General features: G+C 38.2%; 3 pseudogenes; all 3 read right to left on the bottom strand.

Annotated features, from left to right (window-relative positions):
* Positions 1–6,439: 6,439 nt before the first annotated feature.
* LOC149216406 (ABC1 family protein YPL109C, mitochondrial-like) lies at positions 6,440–8,101 on the bottom strand (annotated as a pseudogene).
* Positions 8,102–13,725: 5,624 nt separating this feature from the next.
* Positions 13,726–15,387, bottom strand: LOC149216405 (ABC1 family protein YPL109C, mitochondrial-like; annotated as a pseudogene).
* A 5,646-nt stretch (positions 15,388–21,033) lies between these two features.
* LOC149216404 (ABC1 family protein YPL109C, mitochondrial-like) lies at positions 21,034–22,606 on the bottom strand (annotated as a pseudogene).
* Positions 22,607–26,454: the final 3,848 nt, after the last annotated feature.

The raw sequence follows: 26,454 nt of genomic DNA, 5'->3' as shown, positions 1-26,454 counted from the left end.
TGCAAAAGTATTATAGTTTTTGTAGGACTTGTATTCTGTCTCTTTCAAACAACATCCACCAACTATCATCAAGGATAAATATAGCAGGTCGAGTCATAGATACAAATCTCCAAGGAGGGAATGCCATATCAATGTTCTTTGTAGCACTGTAGAATAGACCTTGCTCCACCAACAACAATCTTCAGGTGGCATGAGTACGGTCCAGACTTCCTTCAGAGTCATTTAGCAAATTCTGTCCATAGGATTTGTTCACAGAGATGATTTCTCTCGGTCCTTTCAAATTAAGTCGCTCAGCCTCTAGTAAACCATCTCAATAGAATTCTGGTTCTGTGCATGATCAACATAGCACAATGACAAACATGAATTCTCTTGCTTTCAAATTTAGATCATTGGCCTGAATTTGATCATCAGTATGTCTTATCTGTCCATGACACTGGAAAGCAAGTGTATCCATTGTTCATTCTGCCTCAATAAGTGATCTCAATAGGTTTGCTTCAGATTTAGCAAAGTCTATTTTCCTTCTTCAAACAATGGTAGGGTTTGTCTGAGAATTAGGAACTAAAGATTGGCTTGTTTGGCTCAGAGTGGTGATCTTAATTAATGCTTTACAATTTCAGGCTATCTTCCAATGCTTTCATAGAGGCTTATTTTATACAATATTGGCCCACCCTTAATCATGAAAGTGTTCATTTTCAGCATGCCACTCTTCAGGCTTGCCAAGATATTTCTGTACAGGTGTATTTCATAATAAACATACTTTTTCTATGGAGATCTTCTTCTTCCAATAGATAAAATCACAATAGCAAAATGACTTGGTCTTTACAAGAAAACTTTGATTTCCAAACTTGATGTGGAACTCGGTCTCATCTTTATCGTAAACATATAAATATCCTTATCATATTTATAAAACGCTCTGCCATATAAGTAATGGCATTAGATACAATCATAATCTCAATAGTGCAATGCAAGGCATCTTCTGTATATTGGTCCATCCTCCGATTAGCATGTCTTATCTTGTCTTGGGGTAGGGCTTATGAGTGGTAACACTGACCATTCATGAGAACTTGGATAATAGTATGTAATTGTCATCAGTCAAACAAGGTATGCTCTGTCAAGCTCTGCATAGTACTTGAAATGATCCTTCACAGGAATAGAGAATACTTTGAACCTGTCACTCTACAAGACTTGGCGTAAATATGGGTGCTGCTTCATAATTTAAGGATCATTCTTCTTGACACCATCCAAGCAGATTTTAACATACTTCTTTTGCAGTGTAGCTATAGAGTCCTTGATTACATATGTTGTTTGTGATACATGAAATGAACTTTATTAACCATGAAACAACAGTCAAATCCTTGTTTAAGAGAGTTTCCTTTTCTTGACCTGAATATATAGTTCCTTCTACAATCAAAGGGTTACAAACCACTTTTTGCAAATGGATTTTAGTAGACCTCGTGCACAAAAGACAATTCTGCTGGTGGATTTTAGTAGACCTCATGCAGAAAAGACAATTCTGCTGGCTTCTACACTGGCTGAAGTATTCCGGTCTGTGTAATGACTGTCCTATGATAAAGAGTCCTTACCGAAACTGTAAGATTACTGAAACTGTATTAATTGATTTGATGGAGTACTTACCTGATCTGCTACGGCTGTTGCGATGAAGATGCTGCAAAACTTCTCTCGTTACCGAATGACCAAACCACCCAGCCAAACCGAGTATACCTGGATACTCAATCCAGTATGCCTCTCAACCGAGGCATACCGTTCCCCCGTGCCCAGAGACTTCAAAACAAGTAAGGCTCAAGCTCAATAGTTCCGCAGTATGGATAATTTCCTCTCCTTCAGCACTCTCCTTCGCCCTTCAACAGCCCCCGGTTCAGTTTTCCCACTCACAGTCCGTCCCACATTCCTCACATTCCTCCCCTGAGACATAGAACACCCCCCCTTTTATAGCAGAGGTTCCTCCTCTCTACGCCTCAGTTCACCGCCTTCATGAAAGGATAAGATTTTGTTAGGCGGTGACTGCTTTGTCAAGATATTTTCCTTTAATGGAATCAGATTTGATATTTGCCTTTAATAGAATCAGATTTCCACAACATCGGATGGTGCCACTTTAATTTATGACAGATGGTACTTTTAATTTTAATAGTATAAAACCATGATGATTTAAATATTACATTTTATTTTATGTCTTATAAAATATCCAGTTTAATCATAAGGTTTATGGGTTTAGTTTTATTAGTACACCTTTTGGGTTATATATATATGTAACCATATGAATAACTCAACTATATTTCTTAGTGAGTGTATATTTCTTCTATTTACGAGAATTAGTTATTTAGTTACACCTTTGATAATTAATTCATTTATCTTATAGACATTCTCCATGAGTAGTCGATATATAGTCGATGTATATATATATATATACTTGTACTAGTGCATTGTATATGATGCATGTATATGTAGCTATCACATGCATGCCTCACATGCATGCTAATATTGCTATGTTGTTCGGGATTGGAGACGGGTTGTTACATACACCCCTCCTTCAAAAGAACTTCGTCCCGAAGTTAAGGGTTTATAAAGTATATTGATAATTCCTTTAAGGTATGTAAGGATTGTATTATGTGATTGAATTTTCATTTATGATCGTGAGGACACTTTAAACTTTGTGATTTTGAACGCTGATAGATTTCCGATTTTAATAGTCATGCCTTGCCCAAACCAGGTTCCCAAGCTATTCTAAAATCACCCTATCCTTCCTAATCTCTTCCGCTCCCATCCTATCCGTCCTCTACTGGAGTATGCCATGGCGTCAGCTATACTGACCTAACCATGCATAAACTCTAAGGATGGCAGCGTCGATTATATCGACCTGATTTCCCAGTAGGCATCCGGCAATCATCATCACACGTCTAGGGGAGCGTGACTCGCACAATCCTCCCATGACCCCAGGTTTTAGAGGATAAACGGTGGGCAACACCTCCACCCCTCCCAGTAGAATCAGGGTTAATACCCTATCATGGAATCTCTTTGAGCCTTAATTGTTCTGAAGTTTCTGTCATCACGTGGTCATTTGGTAACGGATTTTATCTGCAATCATAAACACTTGTCCATGCATTTATAACATGTGCATTAATATTTTCAAACAAAACACCTAGCATATGTATATTTCATACATGTCATTTAAAGTATAACATACCTTGCCATAATCTATTCATGTCATTAGCTTTCATATTTACAATATAATCATTTTTTTTGTGTATTGCTTGTGCATAAAACTCATGACTTTAAATTGCTAACTGACACTTGATATTGATCTTACGAGCACATATCGTTATGTTCCAAACTTTCATTGATCTGCATGAGTTTGCTCAGTAACAACTAACTGGGTTATTGTCTTACTTGGTAACGAAATGCATCATATGGACAGTCATTAGCAAGGACAAATCTCAATTCCTTTTTTTTTTTTTTTTTTTTTTTTTTTACAATAATGTTTATTTGGTGTATTCTTTTATATATGACTGTTTGAAATACCTAGCTCAAAGTATGGTATGCAACACATTTTGGGAACATATTTTGTACTCAACATTTCTTTTAACAATAATACACCGAACACTGCTCTATGTTTAAATGGTAGTACTCTTTCAACACCTTGGCCCTATAGGTTGAATTTATGCTCATGGAACCTTTGCTCAGGTTGTATTCATCACTTATCTTATTGCTAAATTAGGTCTGAATGTTGCGTAGTATCCGATCCTATTGACTGATCCACTATCAAGGACTTGATATTCATGCCAAGTGAACTACTGTTTCCAGATCTTTTGCCAGCGCACATTCCAGGGGCCGAACTTAAGTTCTATGCATTATACCAGTTATTTATATGCCTCTATATGAAATGGCTGTTGCAATTCTGAGTTAGTTCCTCATCACATGGCGTTTAATAGCAGTGTATTCCTTGTTGAATAATTGAGAATGGTATAAAGAACCGCTTGAGTTCAATTGTCTGGTTCTGTTATCATTTAGCTGGAAGTATAGTGGAAAAACTGTTCATCAGAGTTCAATTGAAAGCTGAGACACGTCACTTTAGATTGTTTGAATGTAACAAATCAAAATGGAAATAAAACCTGTTTGCATCCTAATATTCCTGATATTAACCTTCTATTATATATCTGACCACTGTGTTGCAAAACATTAAAATGCAGAATAAAAGGCATGATATGGCTTTAACGCCCTTGAAAATATTTGAATATCGATAGATATAGATATGACATTCTTCGAACCCACACCTCTGTCAAAATTTGAACCCGATACAGAGGAAAAAGGGCTAACCAGTCTGGTGAAACAGAATAACCATCAAAATTTGCAGAACATGCGCTTCCATCAACATTCCAAAATATGGCAATCGTTGCAAACATGACCATTGGAAGGCCAACAGGGTTTTGCACGTTCTTGACAATATCTCTAGGAGCATTAGGCACTTGTTCATGTCAGTTGACCAGATAAGCACATAATCATGTCCTGCTACAAAAGAAAATTAATGCCAGTCCACTGTGCTCTACAACATCAAGAACCCTAGAAAATAATAACCTGACTCCTGCGATTTTTAAGCACAATTCCTATTCTTAATTTGTATAATTTACATCTCTGGACTTGGTATAAATAAATGGATCACAGTGCAAGTAGATTAGAATGTTATTTGGTTCGAGAATATCATCAGCAGCACCTATGATTGTACTTGTTCATGACTTTACTTCAGATAAGATAGACTTTTGAGGTAGGTCTGCTAACCAGATAGAAAACTTCATGCTTTGGCACACTCCTATGAAGGCATATGTCCACTCTGGACAAGTTACACAACACCATATTTCGCAATTTTGTAATTTTGGGGAGCTGATTCTACTTTCTTTCAAACAAAGCCACTTTTGACAAAGGCAGATCAAGAAATATGAAATTGGTGATTTTTCTTCATCCATCATAACATTAGGTATATCTGGTATTTTTCCAAGCCCCATCCATATTCCAGTAGCCTTAACAGGGTTAAATGACTGGCCTTTGAAATTGTTTTAAGGACTCAAACAGTTTAAAACAAAATAGGAACCAATATGGTTTTGTAACAAGGATTATCTTTATCAGCCTTTGTTTCCATTTTCGTTTCAAACGATGCCATGATACACAATCTACAACTTACAGATAACAACCGATGTGAAAAAGGGGATCACTGTATCCTTCACACAAACTCAGAAATTTGTCAGAAATTAAGAGAATATATAGGAGGGAATCCTACATCTTTTACTGTGTTATAGTGATAATAATATGGCTAAATTATGTATAACAGCTGGGGTAATTTGAGTAAGGAAGATATTATATTTGACTCTTTTAGAGACCTCATTGAATGTTATTTGTCCACCGTATATATATATTTTCTGAGGTAAAAACTATTATGAAGACATCTACAGAAGTTTTCATACGAAATTGAAGAAAGGTCTCATAGAAGAACTTTATACAAACTCAATTATCAAGGAGGAACATCTACGTGTTTGTAGTAGAGTAGAATTATCATCACATCTCAGCAAAATATCTTAGAGATTGAAATGTCCCGAACATTAACTATAGGAGCCAATATAGAAGACTGTATTAACTGTAATCAATTGCACCAGCAGTAAAATGTGTGAGGTTTAAGGTTTATGAGATGGTTTTGTTCATGTGTGAGGTAGGCATGTAACAACAGAACTAGCCTTCAAACAATTGTTAAAGATGATCCTAAATTGCATTAATCCAACAGTGAAGAATATATCATTACAGAGCACCATTGATTATAAAAGGCGAGAGCAAATTCTAACCATTCAACAACTTGTGGTTCCTATGCAAGATAGAAGAAGACCGCTTGAGGAGTGAGTCCTCTAGTAATTATAAAGGAGGATGACTAAACAGAATGAATATCTAGAAGTTTGTAAGAATATAAACATCATTACCACTTGATTGTTACTGGAGCATAAATAATAATAAAACGAATTCATCCAAGCAAAATTTACAATTACAAGAGACTAATAATAAAAAGCATAATATCAAAATATTCAAGAAGTACTTATCTCTAGAGGATACGTCAACTCCTTTTCGTTCAACTCTTCAAGGAGTTAATCTCGTCCATATTATCCTCATCAGGAAATCCATATCATCAAGGAATTCACAGCATCAAGGAGTCCATATCATCATCGGCAGGAAAGGCCAGTTTGTATCATCAGGTGGGATATCCTTCAACCACTCTAGGCCAATGCTGCCAATGTCTGTGTGAAGCGTCTCAAGAAACCGTTTTATTCTCCCTGCAAGAACATTGTTCATCCCTCGGTCCTTGATGGCATCTGCAGTATCTTCAAGATCAGCATATCTGACTGCATCCCAATTCACAGCATCCTCGGTATTTGAGTCCCTTTCTCTTTTAATCTACAATCTTCAGTAACATCTTGAGGAGAGTATGTGTGCCAATGAAAGCAAGTGATTTACTGATACGATTGTGCCCTTCCGGTTGATCAACATAGCGTGCCACACACTCGCCTTGTTCATATGTCTCTACCAAAACTTTTGGGTGTACAAGTGGATATAAGGGCTTGGGAAAAGACACATCTTTCCACCTGCGGAAATTGTAAAGAAATCGACTCAACTGTGCAGCTTCTCTGGCAAGATCAACTTGAGACAACATAAAGACAGCAAATTGTTGTACACTTTCATCAAGTCGCAGCCATCTCAGTGCCGGCAGACGACTAGAAACCTTTGCAACCCAATTTATTATCACAAAATCCCTCCGAATCACTTCACTAACTCCAGGATGCCTGACTTTCACTGCAACAGTCATAGGATTCATCTTCTGACCGGCATAACGAAATCTCAGAGTAGCTTTATGGACTTGTGCAATACTGCCAGAAGCCACGAGCTCCTCTTCAAAATCCTCAAATATGTCATCAATTCTACGACCAAAAGCCTTTTCAATAGTTTGCCGTGTATATGAAAATTTATGTGCCGGTGCCTTTGTCTGCAATTTTGTAAGCTCATTACATAATCTCTGGGAAAAAGATCAGGACGTGTAGATGCCCATTGACCCCACTTGATAACGGCAGCCCCTGATTTCTCCAACGATTTATGAACAAGTTGCAGCCACATTTCTCTATACTTTCCTCCAAACGCAGAGGTAAATGGAGCCATGGCAATAGCTGGTGTGAATAAAGTAATCAAATAAAGTGCCCTTAGCACCAAAATCAGTCCCTCCACGAATGACCAGATAGATGAAGTGAAAGTGGCATGTCTATTGAGTTCTTGACTGTTTTAGATAGAAATTGGGATGTAATTCTTGCGATTCAGCCCACCTATTACGTGCCCATGAAGCCTCCCCAATAATAACAGCCAAGACTCGAGGGGTAAGATGCGACCTAAAACAAGCCAAGCTCACAGCACAAGCAATCTTACTAATATTCGGAAATGCAGGACCACTATAGTAGCATATCAGCGAGAGTTTCCACCATGCAGCTCGAGCATGGCAAGTCATGCCAGCACTTGCAGACATCACAAAACGCCTTTGGTGTTATGTGGTCTACAAAGATCATGTATGAGTTTGAAGAATCTTGAAAGCAATGGGATATAATGTGCCTTTCTTCCACTTTCCTGGACAGAACTATACTTGTCATCTATCCTACTCCAGTGGGGCTTCTGGCACTGTAAATGATAAAATCTAAAACGGTTCCACAGTGGTTTAGGTAACCCGGGAGAAGTTGGGTGTCCATGTGTGCTAACTTCTATATCTTGGAACGTTCGGACTGAGAAACCACGTCCTACTTTCTTAGCACGCCCATATGCTAAAAACATCGTTACGTATTCAACATCCTCGTTGCTGTTACTACTGGAGGTGTTTGATCCGAATTTCGTTCCATGTGATTGATGGGGTTTCGTCTGAAGACGCCATTAGCATCCTACTGCTGAGTGAGAGAAAAAGGTCGAAACTTCTCTGTCTCTATTTCTACGAGATTCCGCATGCAAGACGAGGAGATCCATACGACGAGATATCCCGGCCAAACGAACCGACCTTGGCCTCTTCCAAATTCCTCCTTGGAAGTTAAATGCATCACCTCAATATTACATATAATTGATGATAAGAGATGCTCCTATAGCATATAGTAGAGACTTGAATCTAATATCACTGTCTTCAATCAATGGAAGGAACCTGCACAAATAAGTAATAAATGCATTTCTGTTCTAATTATTGTATTGTTTAATAGGCATCTTGATCCAGCTTCCACGACACATCAATGAAGAGAAGATACTGAGTGCAATAAGCATAAAAAAGGATGTAGGATGGAAGGAGTAACATAGTAGGATTGCCAGTTGCATTGCTGCTAGTCAAATTAGATGCAACTGTGACAATGGTGCATTCTAAAACTTCAGATCCAAAGAGTATAATAAGTGAGGCGGATATCATCATAGCTGCTGCAGGACAAGCAAACATGATCAAAGGAGATGAATTTTGCACCCCTTTGAATTTGTCATAGCAGCTTCGAATCTCAGTCCAGCAGGCTCAGATCGTAATAATCTAGATCACAGCCCATGACAACTTGTGTAGGAAAGTATTTTGGAGAAGCATAACAGTATTGCTTAGATGATTGCAAAGCAGCAGTTACTGGATTACTTTTGTAATTAATAGCTTACAGTTCTGGTTACCTAACGTTTGCAGAGTGCTAACAGACAGTTTCAGTCAGATTTATTATTGAATGCATGATTTGAATGGCTTTAACACCACCTTATTTTGAAAATTTAAGTCTTTTAACAAACTCAACAGGTCCGAAAGTTGAACCAGTGCTCCGATACCATATGTAATGACTGTCCTATGATAAAGAGTCCTTACCGAAACTGTAAGATTACTGAAACTGTATTAATTGATTTGATGGAGTACTTACCTGATCTGCTACGGCTGTTGCGATGAAGATGCTGCAAAACTTCTCTCGTTACCGAATGACCAAACCACCCAGCCAAACCGAGTATACCTGGATACTCAATCCAGTATGCCTCTCAACCGAGGCATACCGTTCCCCCGTGCCCAGAGACTTCAAAACAAGTAAGGCTCAAGCTCAATAGTTCCGCAGTATGGATAATTTCCTCTCCTTCAGCACTCTCCTTCGCCCTTCAACAGCCCCCGGTTCAGTTTTCCCACTCACAGTCCGTCCCACATTCCTCACATTCCTCCCCTGAGACATAGAACACCCCCCCTTTTATAGCAGAGGTTCCTCCTCTCTACGCCTCAGTTCACCGCCTTCATGAAAGGATAAGATTTTGTTAGGCGGTGACTGCTTTGTCAAGATATTTTCCTTTAATGGAATCAGATTTGATATTTGCCTTTAATAGAATCAGATTTCCACAACATCGGATGGTGCCACTTTAATTTATGACAGATGGTAATTTTAATTTTAATAGTATAAAACCATGATGATTTAAATATTACATTTTATTTTATGTCTTATAAAATATCCAGTTTAATCATAAGGTTTATGGGTTTAGTTTTATTAGTACACCTTTTGGGTTATATATATATGTAACCATATGAATAACTCAACTATATTTCTTAGTGAGTGTATATTTCTTCTATTTACGAGAATTAGTTATTTAGTTACACCTTTGATAATTAATTCATTTATCTTATAGACATTCTCCATGAGTAGTCGATATATAGTCGATGTATATATATATATATACTTGTACTAGTGCATTGTATATGATGCATGTATATGTAGCTATCACATGCATGCCTCACATGCATGCTAATATTGCTATGTTGTTCGGGATTGGAGACGGGTTGTTACATACACCCCTCCTTCAAAAGAACTTCGTCCCGAAGTTAAGGGTTTATAAAGTATATTGATAATTCCTTTAAGGTATGTAAGGATTGTATTATGTGATTGAATTTTCATTTATGATCGTGAGGACACTTTAAACTTTGTGATTTTGAACGCTGATAGATTTCCGATTTTAATAGTCATGCCTTGCCCAAACCAGGTTCCCAAGCTATTCTAAAATCACCCTATCCTTCCTAATCTCTTCCGCTCCCATCCTATCCGTCCTCTACTGGAGTATGCCATGGCGTCAGCTATACTGACCTAACCATGCATAAACTCTAAGGATGGCAGCGTCGATTATATCGACCTGATTTCCCAGTAGGCATCCGGCAATCATCATCACACGTCTAGGGGAGCGTGACTCGCACAATCCTCCCATGACCCCAGGTTTTAGAGGATAAACGGTGGGCAACACCTCCACCCCTCCCAGTAGAATCAGGGTTAATACCCTATCATGGAATCTCTTTGAGCCTTAATTGTTCTGAAGTTTCTGTCATCACGTGGTCATTTGGTAACGGATTTTATCTGCAATCATAAACACTTGTCCATGCATTTATAACATGTGCATTAATATTTTCAAACAAAACACCTAGCATATGTATATTTCATACATGTCATTTAAAGTATAACATACCTTGCCATAATCTATTCATGTCATTAGCTTTCATATTTACAATATAATCATTTTTTTGTGTATTGCTTGTGCATAAAACTCATGACTTTAAATTGCTAACTGACACTTGATATTGATCTTACGAGCACATATCGTTATGTTCCAAACTTTCATTGATCTGCATGAGTTTGCTCAGTAACAACTAACTGGGTTATTGTCTTACTTGGTAACGAAATGCATCATATGGACAGTCATTAGCAAGGACAAATCTCAATTCCTTTTTTTACAATAATGTTTATTTGGTGTATTCTTTTATATATGACTGTTTGAAATACCTAGCTCAAAGTATGGTATGCAACACATTTTGGGAACATATTTTGTACTCAACATTTCTTTTAACAATAATACACCGAACACTGCTCTATGTTTAAATGGTAGTACTCTTTCAACACCTTGGCCCTATAGGTTGAATTTATGCTCATGGAACCTTTGCTCAGGTTGTATTCATCACTTATCTTATTGCTAAATTAGGTCTGAATGTTGCGTAGTATCCGATCCTATTGACTGATCCACTACCAAGGACTTGATATTCATGCCAAGTGAACTACTGTTTCCAGATCTTTTGCCAGCGCACATTCCAGGGTCCGAACTTAAGTTCTATGCATTATACCAGTTATTTATATGCCTCTATATGAAATGGCTGTTGCAATTCTGAGTTAGTTCCTCATCACATGGCGTTTAATAGCAGTGTATTCCTTGTTGAATAATTGAGAATGGTATAAAGAACCGCTTGAGTTCAATTGTCTGGTTCTGTTATCATTTAGCTGGAAGTATAGTGGAAAAACTGTTCATCAGAGTTCAATTGAAAGCTGAGACACGTCACTTTAGATTGTTTGAATGTAACAAATCAAAATGGAAATAAAACCTGTTTGCATCCTAATATTCCTGATATTAACCTTCTATTATATATCTGACCACTGTGTTGCAAAACATTAAAATGCAGAATAAAAAGGCATGATATGGCTTTAACGCCCTTGAAAATATTTGAATATCGATAGATATAGATATGACATTCTTCGAACCCACACCTCTGTCAAAATCTGAACCCGATACAGAGGAAAAAGGGCTAACCAGTCCGGTGAAACAGAATAACCATCAAAATTTGCAGAACATGCGCTTCCATCAACATTCCAAAATATGGCAATCGTTGCAAACATGACCATTGGAAGGCCAACAGGGTTTTGCACGTTCTTGACAATATCTCTAGGAGCATCAGACACTTGTCCATGTCAGTTGACCAGATAAGCACATAATCATGTCCTGCTACAAAAAGAAAATTAATGCCAGTCCACTGTGCTCTACAACATCAAGAACCCTAGAAAATAATAACCTGACTCCTGCGATTTAAGCACAATTCCTATTCTTAATTTGTATAATTTACATCTCTGGACTTGGTATAAATAAATGGATCACAGTGCAAGTAGATTAGAATGTTATTTGGTTCGAGAATATCATCAGCAGCACCTATGATTGTACTTGTTCATGACTTTACTTCAGATAAGATAGACTTTTGAGGTAGGTCTGCTAACCAGATAGAAAACTTCATGCTTTGGCACACTCCTATGAAGGCATATGTCCACTCTGGACAAGTTACACAACACCATATTTCGCAATTTTGTAATTTTGGGGAGCTGATTCTACTTTCTTTCAAACAAAGCCACTTTTGACAAAGGCAGATCAAGAAATATGAAATTGGTGATTTTTCTTCATCCATCATAACATTAGGTATATCTGGTATTTTTCCAAGCCCCATCCATATTCCAGTAGCCTTAACAGGGTTAAATGACTGGCCTTTGAAATTGTTTTAAGGACTCAAACAGTTTAAAACAAAATAGGAACCAATATGGTTTTGTAACAAGGATTATCTTTATCAGCCTTTGTTTCCATTTTCGTTTCAAACGATGCCATGATACACAATCTACAACTTACAGATAACAACCGATGTGAAAAAGGGGATCACTGTATCCTTCACACAAACTCAGAAATTTGTCAGAAATTAAGAGAATATATAGGAGGGAATCCTACATCTTTTACTGTGTTATAGTGATAATAATATGGCTAAATTATGTATAACAGCTGGGGTAATTTGAGTAAGGAAGATATTATATTTGACTCTTTTAGAGACCTCATTGAATGTTATTTGTCCACCGTATATATATATTTTCTGAGGTAAAAACTATTATGAAGACATCTACAGAAGTTTTCATACGAAATTGAAGAAAGGTCTCATAGAAGAACTTTATACAAACTCAATTATCAAGGAGGAACATCTACGTGTTTGTAGTAGAGTAGAATTATCATCACATCTCAGCAAAATATCTTAGAGATTGAAATGTCCCGAACATTAACTATAGGAGCCAATATAGAAGACTGTATTAACTGTAATCAATTGCACCAGCAGTAAAATGTGTGAGGTTTAAGGTTTATGAGATGGTTTTGTTCATGTGTGAGGTAGGCATGTAACAACAGAACTAGCCTTCAAACAATTGTTAAAGATGATCCTAAATTGCATTAATCCAACAGTGAAGAATATATCATTACAGAGCACCATTGATTATAAAAGGCGAGAGCAAATTCTAACCATTCAACAACTTGTGGTTCCTATGCAAGATAGAAGAAGACCGCTTGAGGAGTGAGTCCTCTAGTAATTATAAAGGAGGATGACTAAACAGAATGAATATCTAGAAGTTTGTAAGAATATAAACATCATTACCACTTGATTGTTACTGGAGCATAAATAATAATAAAACGAATTCATCCAAGCAAAATTTACAATTACAAGAGACTAATAATAAAAAGCATAATATCAAAATATTCAAGAAGTACTTATCTCTAGAGGATACGTCAACTCCTTTTCGTTCAACTCTTCAAGGAGTTAATCTCGTCCATATTATCCTCATCAGGAAATCCATATCATCAAGGAATTCACAGCATCAAGGAGTCCATATCATCATCGGCAGGAAAGGCCAGTTTGTATCATCAGGTGGGATATCCTTCAACCACTCTAGGCCAATGCTGCCAATGTCTGTGTGAAGCGTCTCAAGAAACCGTTTTATTCTCCCTGCAAGAACATTGTTCATCCCTCGGTCCTTGATGGCATCTGCAGTATCTTCAAGATCAGCATATCTGACTGCATCCCAATTCACAGCATCCTCGGTATTTGAGTCCCTTTCTCTTTTAATCTACAATCTTCAGTAACATCTTGAGGAGAGTATGTGTGCCAATGAAAGCAAGTGATTTACTGATACGATTGTGCCCTTCCGGTTGATCAACATAGCGTGCCACACACTCGCCTTGTTCATATGTCTCTACCAAAACTTTTGGGTGTACAAGTGGATATAAGGGCTTGGGAAAAGACACATCTTTCCACCTGCGGAAATTGTAAAGAAATCGACTCAACTGTGCAGCTTCTCTGGCAAGATCAACTTGAGACAACATAAAGACAGCAAATTGTTGTACACTTTCATCAAGTCGCAGCCATCTCAGTGCCGGCAGACGACTAGAAACCTTTGCAACCCAATTTATTATCACAAAATCCCTCCGAATCACTTCACTAACTCCAGGATGCCTGACTTTCACTGCAACAGTCATAGGATTCATCTTCTGACCGGCATAACGAAATCTCAGAGTAGCTTTATGGACTTGTGCAATACTGCCAGAAGCCACGAGCTCCTCTTCAAAATCCTCAAATATGTCATCAATTCTACGACCAAAAGCCTTTTCAATAGTTTGCCGTGTATATGAAAATTTATGTGCCGGTGCCTTTGTCTGCAATTTTGTAAGCTCATTACATAATCTCTGGGAAAAAGATCAGGACGTGTAGATGCCCATTGACCCCACTTGATAACGGCAGCCCCTGATTTCTCCAACGATTTATGAACAAGTTGCAGCCACATTTCTCTATACTTTCCTCCAAACGCAGAGGTAAATGGAGCCATGGCAATAGCTGGTGTGAATAAAGTAATCAAATAAAGTGCCCTTAGCACCAAAATCAGTCCCTCCACGAATGACCAGATAGATGAAGTGAAAGTGGCATGTCTATTGAGTTCTTGACTGTTTTAGATAGAAATTGGGATGTAATTCTTGCGATTCAGCCCACCTATTACGTGCCCATGAAGCCTCCCCAATAATAACAGCCAAGACTCGAGGGGTAAGATGCGACCTAAAACAAGCCAAGCTCACAGCACAAGCAATCTTACTAATATTCGGAAATGCAGGACCACTATAGTAGCATATCAGCGAGAGTTTCCACCATGCAGCTCGAGCATGGCAAGTCATGCCAGCACTTGCAGACATCACAAAACGCCTTTGGTGTTATGTGGTCTACAAAGATCATGTATGAGTTTGAAGAATCTTGAAAGCAATGGGATATAATGTGCCTTTCTTCCACTTTCCTGGACAGAACTATACTTGTCATCTATCCTACTCCAGTGGGGCTTCTGGCACTGTAAATGATAAAATCTAAAACGGTTCCACAGTGGTTTAGGTAACCCGGGAGAAGTTGGGTGTCCATGTGTGCTAACTTCTATATCTTGGAACGTTCGGACTGAGAAACCACGTCCTACTTTCTTAGCACGCCCATATGCTAAAAACATCGTTACGTATTCAACATCCTCGTTGCTGTTACTACTGGAGGTGTTTGATCCGAATTTCGTTCCATGTGATTGATGGGGTTTCGTCTGAAGACGCCATTAGCATCCTACTGCTGAGTGAGAGAAAAAGGTCGAAACTTCTCTGTCTCTATTTCTACGAGATTCCGCATGCAAGACGAGGAGATCCATACGACGAGATATCCCGGCCAAACGAACCGACCTTGGCCTCTTCCAAATTCCTCCTTGGAAGTTAAATGCATCACCTCAATATTACATATAATTGATGATAAGAGATGCTCCTATAGCATATAGTAGAGACTTGAATCTAATATCACTGTCTTCAATCAATGGAAGGAACCTGCACAAATAAGTAATAAATGCATTTCTGTTCTAATTATTGTATTGTTTAATAGGCATCTTGATCCAGCTTCCACGACACATCAATGAAGAGAAGATACTGAGTGCAATAAGCATAAAAAAGGATGTAGGATGGAAGGAGTAACATAGTAGGATTGCCAGTTGCATTGCTGCTAGTCAAATTAGATGCAACTGTGACAATGGTGCATTCTAAAACTTCAGATCCAAAGAGTATAATAAGTGAGGCGGATATCATCATAGCTGCTGCAGGACAAGCAAACATGATCAAAGGAGATGAATTTTGCACCCCTTTGAATTTGTCATAGCAGCTTCGAATCTCAGTCCAGCAGGCTCAGATCGTAATAATCTAGATCACAGCCCATGACAACTTGTGTAGGAAAGTATTTTGGAGAAGCATAACAGTATTGCTTAGATGATTGCAAAGCAGCAGTTACTGGATTACTTTTGTAATTAATAGCTTACAGTTCTGGTTACCTAACGTTTGCAGAGTGCTAACAGACAGTTTCAGTCAGATTTATTATTGAATGCATGATTTGAATGGCTTTAACACCACCTTATTTTGAAAATTTAAGTCTTTTAACAAACTCAACAGGTCCGAAAGTTGAACCAGTGCTCCGATACCATATGTAATGACTGTCCTATGATAAAGAGTCCTTACCGAAACTGTAAGATTACTGAAACTGTATTAATTGATTTGATGGAGTACTTACCTGATCTGCTACGGCTGTTGCGATGAAGATGCTGCAAAACTTCTCTCGTTACCGAATGACCAAACCACCCAGCCAAACCGAGTATACCTGGATACTCAATCCAGTATGCCTCTCAACCGAGGCATACCGTTCCCCCGTGCCCAGAGACTTCAAAACAAGTAAGGCTCAAGCTCAATAGTTCCGCAGTATGGATAATTTCCTCTCCTTCAGCACTCTCCTTCGCCCTTCAACAGCCCCCGGTTCAGTTTTCCCACTCACAGTCCGTCCCACATTCCTCACATTCCTCCCCTGAGACATAGAACACCCCCCCTTTTATAGCAGAGGTTCCTCCTCTCTACGCCTCAGTTCACCGCCTTCATGAAAGGATAAGATTTTGTTAGGCGGTGACTGCTTTGTCAAGATATTTTCCTTTAATGGAATCAGATTTGATATTTGCCTTTAATAGAATCAGATTTCCACAACATCGGATGGTGCCACTTTAATTTATGACAGATGGTACTTTTAATTTTAATAGTATAAAACCATGATGATTTAAATATTACATTTTATTTTATGTCTTATAAAATATCCAGTTTAATCATAAGGTTTATGGGTTTAGTTTTATTAGTACACCTTTTGGGTTATATATATATGTAACCATATGAATAACTCAACTATATTTCTTAGTGAGTGTATATTTCTTCTATTTACGAGAATTAGTTATTTAGTTACACCTTTGATAATTAATTCATTTATCTTATAGACATTCTCCATGAGTAGTCGATATATAGTCGATGTATATATATATATATACTTGTACTAGTGCATTGTATATGATGCATGTATATGTAGCTATCACATGCATGCCTCACATGCATGCTAATATTGCTATGTTGTTCGGGATTGGAGACGGGTTGTTACATACACCCCTCCTTCAAAAGAACTTCGTCCCGAAGTTAAGGGTTTATAAAGTATATTGATAATTCCTTTAAGGTATGTAAGGATTGTATTATGTGATTGAATTTTCATTTATGATCGTGAGGACACTTTAAACTTTGTGATTTTGAACGCTGATAGATTTCCGATTTTAATAGTCATGCCTTGCCCAAACCAGGTTCCCAAGCTATTCTAAAATCACCCTATCCTTCCTAATCTCTTCCGCTCCCATCCTATCCGTCCTCTACTGGAGTATGCCATGGCGTCAGCTATACTGACCTAACCATGCATAAACTCTAAGGATGGCAGCGTCGATTATATCGACCTGATTTCCCAGTAGGCATCCGGCAATCATCATCACACGTCTAGGGGAGCGTGACTCGCACAATCCTCCCATGACCCCAGGTTTTAGAGGATAAACGGTGGGCAACACCTCCACCCCTCCCAGTAGAATCAGGGTTAATACCCTATCATGGAATCTCTTTGAGCCTTAATTGTTCTGAAGTTTCTGTCATCACGTGGTCATTTGGTAACGGATTTTATCTGCAATCATAAACACTTGTCCATGCATTTATAACATGTGCATTAATATTTTCAAACAAAACACCTAGCATATGTATATTTCATACATGTCATTTAAAGTATAACATACCTTGCCATAATCTATTCATGTCATTAGCTTTCATATTTACAATATAATCATTTTTTTTGTGTATTGCTTGTGCATAAAACTCATGACTTTAAATTGCTAACTGACACTTGATATTGATCTTACGAGCACATATCGTTATGTTCCAAACTTTCATTGATCTGCATGAGTTTGCTCAGTAACAACTAACTGGGTTATTGTCTTACTTGGTAACGAAATGCATCATATGGACAGTCATTAGCAAGGACAAATCTCAATTCCTTTTTTTTTTTTTTTTTTTTTTTTTTTACAATAATGTTTATTTGGTGTATTCTTTTATATATGACTGTTTGAAATACCTAGCTCAAAGTATGGTATGCAACACATTTTGGGAACATATTTTGTACTCAACATTTCTTTTAACAATAATACACCGAACACTGCTCTATGTTTAAATGGTAGTACTCTTTCAACACCTTGGCCCTATAGGTTGAATTTATGCTCATGGAACCTTTGCTCAGGTTGTATTCATCACTTATCTTATTGCTAAATTAGGTCTGAATGTTGCGTAGTATCCGATCCTATTGACTGATCCACTATCAAGGACTTGATATTCATGCCAAGTGAACTACTGTTTCCAGATCTTTTGCCAGCGCACATTCCAGGGGCCGAACTTAAGTTCTATGCATTATACCAGTTATTTATATGCCTCTATATGAAATGGCTGTTGCAATTCTGAGTTAGTTCCTCATCACATGGCGTTTAATAGCAGTGTATTCCTTGTTGAATAATTGAGAATGGTATAAAGAACCGCTTGAGTTCAATTGTCTGGTTCTGTTATCATTTAGCTGGAAGTATAGTGGAAAAACTGTTCATCAGAGTTCAATTGAAAGCTGAGACACGTCACTTTAGATTGTTTGAATGTAACAAATCAAAATGGAAATAAAACCTGTTTGCATCCTAATATTCCTGATATTAACCTTCTATTATATATCTGACCACTGTGTTGCAAAACATTAAAATGCAGAATAAAAGGCATGATATGGCTTTAACGCCCTTGAAAATATTTGAATATCGATAGATATAGATATGACATTCTTCGAACCCACACCTCTGTCAAAATTTGAACCCGATACAGAGGAAAAAGGGCTAACCAGTCTGGTGAAACAGAATAACCATCAAAATTTGCAGAACATGCGCTTCCATCAACATTCCAAAATATGGCAATCGTTGCAAACATGACCATTGGAAGGCCAACAGGGTTTTGCACGTTCTTGACAATATCTCTAGGAGCATTAGGCACTTGTTCATGTCAGTTGACCAGATAAGCACATAATCATGTCCTGCTACAAAAGAAAATTAATGCCAGTCCACTGTGCTCTACAACATCAAGAACCCTAGAAAATAATAACCTGACTCCTGCGATTTAAGCACAATTCCTATTCTTAATTTGTATAATTTACATCTCTGGACTTGGTATAAATAATTGGATCACAGTGCAAGTAGATTAGAATGTTATTTGGTTCGAGAATATCATCAGCAGCACCTATGATTGTACTTGTTCATGACTTTACTTCAGATAAGATAGACTTTTTGAGGTAGGTCTGCTAACCAGATAGAAAACTTCATGCTTTGGCACACTCCTGTGAAGGCATATGTCCACTCTGGACAAGTTACACAACACCATATTTCGCAATTTTGTAATTTTGGGGAGCTGATTCTACTTTCTTTCAAACAAAGCCACTTTTGACAAAGGCAGATCAAGAAATATGAAATTGGTGATTTTGCTTCATCCATCATAACATTAGGTATATCTGGTATTTTTCCAAGCCCCATCCATATTCCAGTAGCCTTAACAGGGTTAAATGACTGGCCTTTGAAATTGTTTTAAGGACTCAAACAGTTTAAAACAAAATAGGAACCAATATGGTTTTGTAACAAGGATTATCTTTATCAGCCTTTGTTTCCATTTTCGTTTCAAACGATGCCATGATACACAATCTACAGCTTACAGATAACAACCGATGTGAAAAAGGGGATCACTGTATCCTTCACACAAACTCAGAAATTTGTCAGAAATTAAGAGAATATACAGGAGGGAATCCTACATCTTTTACTGTGGTATAGTGATAATAATATGGCTAAATTATGTATAACAGCTGGGGTAATTTTGAGTAAGGAAGATATTATATTTGACTCTTTTAGAGACCTCATTGAATGTTATTTGTCCACAGTATATATATATTTTCTGAGGTAAAAACTATTATGAAGACATCTACAGAAGTTTTCATACGAAATTGAAGAAAGGTCTCATAGAAGAACTTTATACAAACTCAATTATCAAGGAGGAACATCTACGTGGTTGTAGTAGAGTAGAATTATCATCACATCTCAGCAAAATATCTTAGAGATTGAAATGTCCCGAACATTAACTATAGGAGCCAATATAAAAGACTGTATTAACTGTAATCAATTGCACCAGCAGTAGAATGTGTGAGGTTTAAGGTTTATGAGATGGTTCTGTTCATGTGTGAGGTAGGCATGTAACAACAGAACTAGCCTTCAAACAATTGTTAAAGATGATCCTAAATTGCATTAATCCAACAGTGAAGAATATATCATTACAGAGCACCATTGATTATAAAAGGCGAGAGCAGATTCTAACCATTCAACAACTTGTGGTTTCTATGCAAGATAGAAGAAGACCGCTTGAGGAGTGAGTCCTCTAGTAATTATAAAGGAGGATGACTAAACAGAATGAATATCTAGAAGTTTGTAAGAATATAAACATCATTACCACTTGTTTGTTACTGGAGCATAAATAATAATAAAACGAATTCATCCAAGCAAAATTTACAATTACAAGAGACTAATAATAAAAAGCATAATATCAAAATATTCAAGAAAGTACTTATCTCTAGAGAATACGTCAACTCCTTTTCGTTCAACTCTTCAAGGAGTTAATCTCGTCCATATTATCCTCATCAGGAAATCCATATCATCAAGGAATTCACAGCATCAAGGAGTCCATATCATCATCGGCAGGAAAGGCCAGTTTGTATCATCAGGTGGGATATCCTTCAACCACTCTAGGTCAATGCTGCCAATGTCTGTGTGAAGCGTCTCAAGAAACCGTTTTATTCTCCCTGCAAGAACATTGTTCATCCCTCGGTCCTTGATGGCATCTGCAGTATCTTCAAGATCAGCATATCTGACTGCATCCCAATTCACAGCATCCTCGGTATTTGAGTCCCTTTCTCTTTTAATCTACAATCTTCAGTAACATCTTGAGGAGAGTATGTGTGCCAATGAAAGCAAGTGATTTACTGATACGATTGTGCCCTTCCGGTTGATCAACATAGCGTGCCACACACTCGCCTTGTTCATATGTCTCTACCAAAACTTCTGGGTGTACAAGTGGATATAAGGGCTTGGGAAAAGACACATCTTTCCACCTGCGGAAATTGTAAAGAAATCGACTCAACTGTGCAGCTTCTCTGGCAAGATCAACTTGAGACAACATAAAGACAGCAAATTGTTGTACACTTTCATCAAGTCGCAGCCATCTCAGTGCCGGCAGACGACTAGAAACCTTTGCAACCCAATTTATTATCACAAAATCCCTCCGAATCACTTCACTAACTCCAGGATGCCTGACTTTCACTGCAACAGTCATAGGATTCATCTTCTGACCGGCATAACGAAATCTCAGAGTAGCTTTATGGACTTGTGCAATACTGCCAGAAGCCACGAGCTCCTCTTCAAAATCCTCAAATATGTCATCAATTCTACGACCAAAAGCCTTTTCAATAGTTTGCCGTGTATATGAAAATTTATGTGCCGGTGCCTTTGTCTGCAATTTTGTAAGCTCATTACATAATCTCTGGGAAAAAGATCAGGACGTGTAGATGCCCATTGACCCCACTTGATAACGGCAGCCCCTGATTTCTCCAACGATTTATGAACAAGTTGCAGCCACATTTCTCTATACTTTCCTCCAAACGCAGAGGTAAATGGAGCCATGGCAATAGCTGGTGTGAATAAAGTAATCAAATAAAGTGCCCTTAGCACCAAAATCAGTCCCTCCACGAATGACCAGATAGATGAAGTGAAAGTGGCATGTCTATTGAGTTCTTGACTGTTTTAGATAGAAATTGGGATGTAATTCTTGCGATTCAGCCCACCTATTACGTGCCCATGAAGCCTCCCCAATAATAACAGCCAAGACTCGAGGGGTAAGATGCGACCTAAAACAAGCCAAGCTCACAGCACAAGCAATCTTACTAATATTCGGAAATGCAGGACCACTATAGTAGCATATCAGCGAGAGTTTCCACCATGCAGCTCGAGCATGGCAAGTCATGCCAGCACTTGCAGACATCACAAAACGCCTTTGGTGTTATGTGGTCTACAAAGATCATGTATGAGTTTGAAGAATCTTGAAAGCAATGGGATATAATGTGCCTTTCTTCCACTTTCCTGGACAGAACTATACTTGTCATCTATCCTACTCCAGTGGGGCTTCTGGCACTGTAAATGATAAAATCTAAAACGGTTCCACAGTGGTTTAGGTAACCCGGGAGAAGTTGGGTGTCCATGTGTGCTAACTTCTATATCTTGGAACGTTCGGACTGAGAAACCACGTCCTACTTTCTTAGCACGCCCATATGCTAAAAACATCGTTACGTATTCAACATCCTCGTTGCTGTTACTACTGGAGGTGTTTGATCCGAATTTCGTTCCATGTGATTGATGGGGTTTCGTCTGAAGACGCCATTAGCATCCTACTGCTGAGTGAGAGAAAAAGGTCGAAACTTCTCTGTCTCTATTTCTACGAGATTTCGCATGCAAGACGAGGAGATCCATACGACGAGATATCCCGGCCAAACGAACCGACCTTGGCCTCTTCCAAATTCCTCCTTGGAAGTTAAATGCATCACCTCAATATTACATATAATTGATGATAAGAGATGCTCCTATAGCATATAGTAGAGACTTGAATCTAATATCACTGTCTTCAATCAATGGAAGGAACCTGCACAAATAAGTAATAAATGCATTTCTGTTCTAATTATTGTATTGTTTAATAGGCATCTTGATCCAGCTTCCACGACACATCAATGAAGAGAAGATACTGAGTGCAATAAGCATAAAAAAGGATGTAGGATGGAAGGAGTAACATAGTAGGATTTCCAGTTGCATTGCTGCTAGTCAAATTAGATGCAACTGTGACAATGGTGCATTCTAAAACTTCAGATCCAAAGAGTATAATAAGTGAGGCGGATATCATCATAGCTGCTGCAGGACAAGCAAACATGATCAAAGGAGATGAATTTTGCACCCCTTTGAATTTGTCATAGCAGCTTCGAATCTCAGTCCAGCAGGCTCAGATCGTAATAATCTAGATCACAGCCCATGACAACTTGTGTAGGAAAGTATTTTGGAGAAGCATAACAGTATTGCTTAGATGATTGCAAAGCAGCAGTTACTGGATTACTTTTGTAATTAATAGCTTACAGTTCTGGTTACCTAACGTTTGCAGAGTGCTAACAGACAGTTTCAGTCAGATTTATTATTGAATGCATGATTTGAATGGCTTTAACACCACCTTATTTTGAAAATTTAAGTCTTTTAACAAACTCAACAGGTCCGAAAGTTGAACCAGTGCTCCGATACCATATGTAATGACTGTCCTATGATAAAGAGTCCTTACCGAAACTGTAAGATTACTGAAACTGTATTAATTGATTTGATGGAGTACTTACCTGATCTGCTACGGCTGTTGCGATGAAGATGCTGCAAAACTTCTCTCGTTACCGAATGACCAAACCACCCAGCCAAACCGAGTATACCTGGATACTCAATCCAGTATGCCTCTCAACCGAGGCATACCGTTCCCCCGTGCCCAGAGACTTCAAAACAAGTAAGGCTCAAGCTCAATAGTTCCGCAGTATGGATAATTTCCTCTCCTTCAGCACTCTCCTTCGCCCTTCAACAGCCCCCGGTTCAGTTTTCCCACTCACAGTCCGTCCCACATTCCTCACATTCCTCCCCTGAGACATAGAACACCCCCCCTTTTATAGCAGAGGTTCCTCCTCTCTACGCCTCAGTTCACCGCCTTCATGAAAGGATAAGATTTTGTTAGGCGGTGACTGCTTTGTCAAGATATTTTCCTTTAATGGAATCAGATTTGATATTTGCCTTTAATAGAATCAGATTTCCACAACATCGGATGGTGCCACTTTAATTTATGACAGATGGTACTTTTAATTTTAATAGTATAAAACCATGATGATTTAAATATTACATTTTATTTTATGTCTTATAAAATATCCAGTTTAATCATAAGGTTTATGGGTTTAGTTTTATTAGTACACCTTTTGGGTTATATATATATGTAACCATATGAATAACTCAACTATATTTCTTAGTGAGTGTATATTTCTTCTATTTACGAGAATTAGTTATTTAGTTACACCTTTGATAATTAATTCATTTATCTTATAGACATTCTCCATGAGTAGTCGATATATAGTCGATGTATATATATATATATACTTGTACTAGTGCATTGTATATGATGCATGTATATGTAGCTATCACATGCATGCCTCACATGCATGCTAATATTGCTATGTTGTTCGGGATTGGAGACGGGTTGTTACAGTCTGAGACACTAAGATCTGAGGTCATCTCTGAGGCCTCTTGGTCTTCTATTAGTAGACTTGAGGCCTTTTCGGCCTTCCTGAGATCAGCCCTGTGGCCTTTCAGATCTCTGCAACTAGACTGAGGCTTTTCGTTCCTCAACAAAATTCAACCCTTAAAGGAATAAGACTCTGATCCTTAGAACCATGATTTGACTTCAATTGTCTTGAGTTTTTTTTTTTGACTTAGGGTTACAGGATACAGATTAGGGCTTTTCTTGGCTGCTCTTCGAACTAGCTCTGAAACCATGCTGGTTTTCCAAAGATCTTCTAATTTGATAATTACTTATTATTTCTTATTTTAATCTTTCCTGTGTTCATAATCTTTCTTTATTGTGTTCTCCCCCTCCTTTGAATAGTGGCATGCATGTTATTTCTCCCATTTTTTCTAGGAAATTGGGCAATTCCATCATTTCCCTATGGTTAGTGCTAATTTAGTTCATCCATTTGATGTCTCCTTTTGGGTTGCATCCACTCTTCCTTGTCTTGATTTACTCTCTTGGGGAAGTTCCTCCTTTCCTCTTTTTCCCTAAGGGTGGGAGAATTCTTGCCTTGGCATATCTCCCACATTTTACCTTCACTCCTTCATTACTCCCATTTAGTAATGTGCACATCTTGTCTCCCAACTAGTCAATTCTAATTGGAAAACTCGTTCATACCACTTTGAGTTGTTGTTTCTCTTTGTAGCTTTTGTTGGGACCCTCTGGGGCAATGTTAAATTTAATGCAAACCTAGCATTCAACACTTAATTTCTAGTAGAGTTAGCAGAGCTAATGATTAAATTCATAGCCAGGTTTATTGACACATTAAAACTTTAGTGGAAGCACGCTAAATCTCAATCACAATGACAGATATTTCTTCCTAATCATAGTTCTTTATTAAAATAACCTCAAAACTTACTTGGGTTCTCGTCCTAAGAAAGTGGCACAACTGAGAAAATACAAATGCCTTGGATATGATCCAATAGATACACCCTAGATCGGTCCTCAATCTCCAAGCGCCCTCCTGTACTCCTTGGAATTGACACTTTGGAGTATCACACTTCTCCTAAGGCTAGTGCCATTGTATGGTGTCTTCTCCCTCTCCCTCGACTTTCTTTTATAACTTTACATTGAGTTAAATCCCTAACCGTAACCCTAATCTCAACATGATGAACGACTAATATTAGATCTTGCCTCAATTGAGATCAATGGCTAAGATTAAAACCAAGTCACCAAAGTAATTTACTTCACTTTTCCTAAGTTTACTTTAAGTCAATGCATAATACTTATGTGCTTTTCCTAAGTTACAAAGCAACTTTCTCAACTTAGAGCAAGCATCCTAGGGAGATCTTGTGGGTGACTTCTACACATCTAGACACTTAGGCTTGTGGAGAAGTACTTGCTCGAGCTACAAATATCAACACTCCCTCTTAGTGAGGGAGGTAGTTCTGCAACCTGGTCCTGACTAGCATCTGCTGCGATGACTGCTCCCTCTGAACTAGAAGACTTCCCTGCCATAATCCCTGAAGACGTGCTCCTTGTGAACTTGTTCCTGAAAGCCTCCTGCTCCTAAACATCCTGTGCTATCATCTCATACGAATAGACCTTCCTGAGAGAGTGGGAAGATTTTGCTCACTACTCCTACGCTCTTGAACTTGAAGGTTGAATCCCTTTGATTTTCTCAACCTTTGGAGTTGCATGTTTCCTATTCTCTATCACTGCTTTGCTTCATGCATGGTTGCTATGCTTCTACTTGTGACCCCTGTGCGAAGTCCTTCTAGCATGCGTAAGAAAGATGTTGGTTTATAGATATGTGAAGATCTTCCTTGTGGGTCTGTGTTAGTCCTTTGAGACACCCACTAATATATATCGAATCCCCCGATTGGTACAGTGTCCCTCTCTCCCTTTGAGGGTTGACCATCGCCAATCTTGTTGGAAATCTTAGTGTTGTACTTTGTACCATGCTTTGTTGACCTTGTTGGCACCTCTACTCACAAC

This window comes from Pinus tabuliformis, chromosome 1_1, assembly GCF_031772625.1.
Source record: "Pinus tabuliformis cultivar Carrire ecotype Pingquan chromosome 1_1, CPIR1, whole genome shotgun sequence".
In the NCBI taxonomy this organism is placed as follows: domain Eukaryota; kingdom Viridiplantae; phylum Streptophyta; class Pinopsida; order Pinales; family Pinaceae; genus Pinus; species Pinus tabuliformis.
Note: the sequence above shows the minus strand (reverse complement) of the source record. Positions and strands in the feature narration are given on the sequence as shown.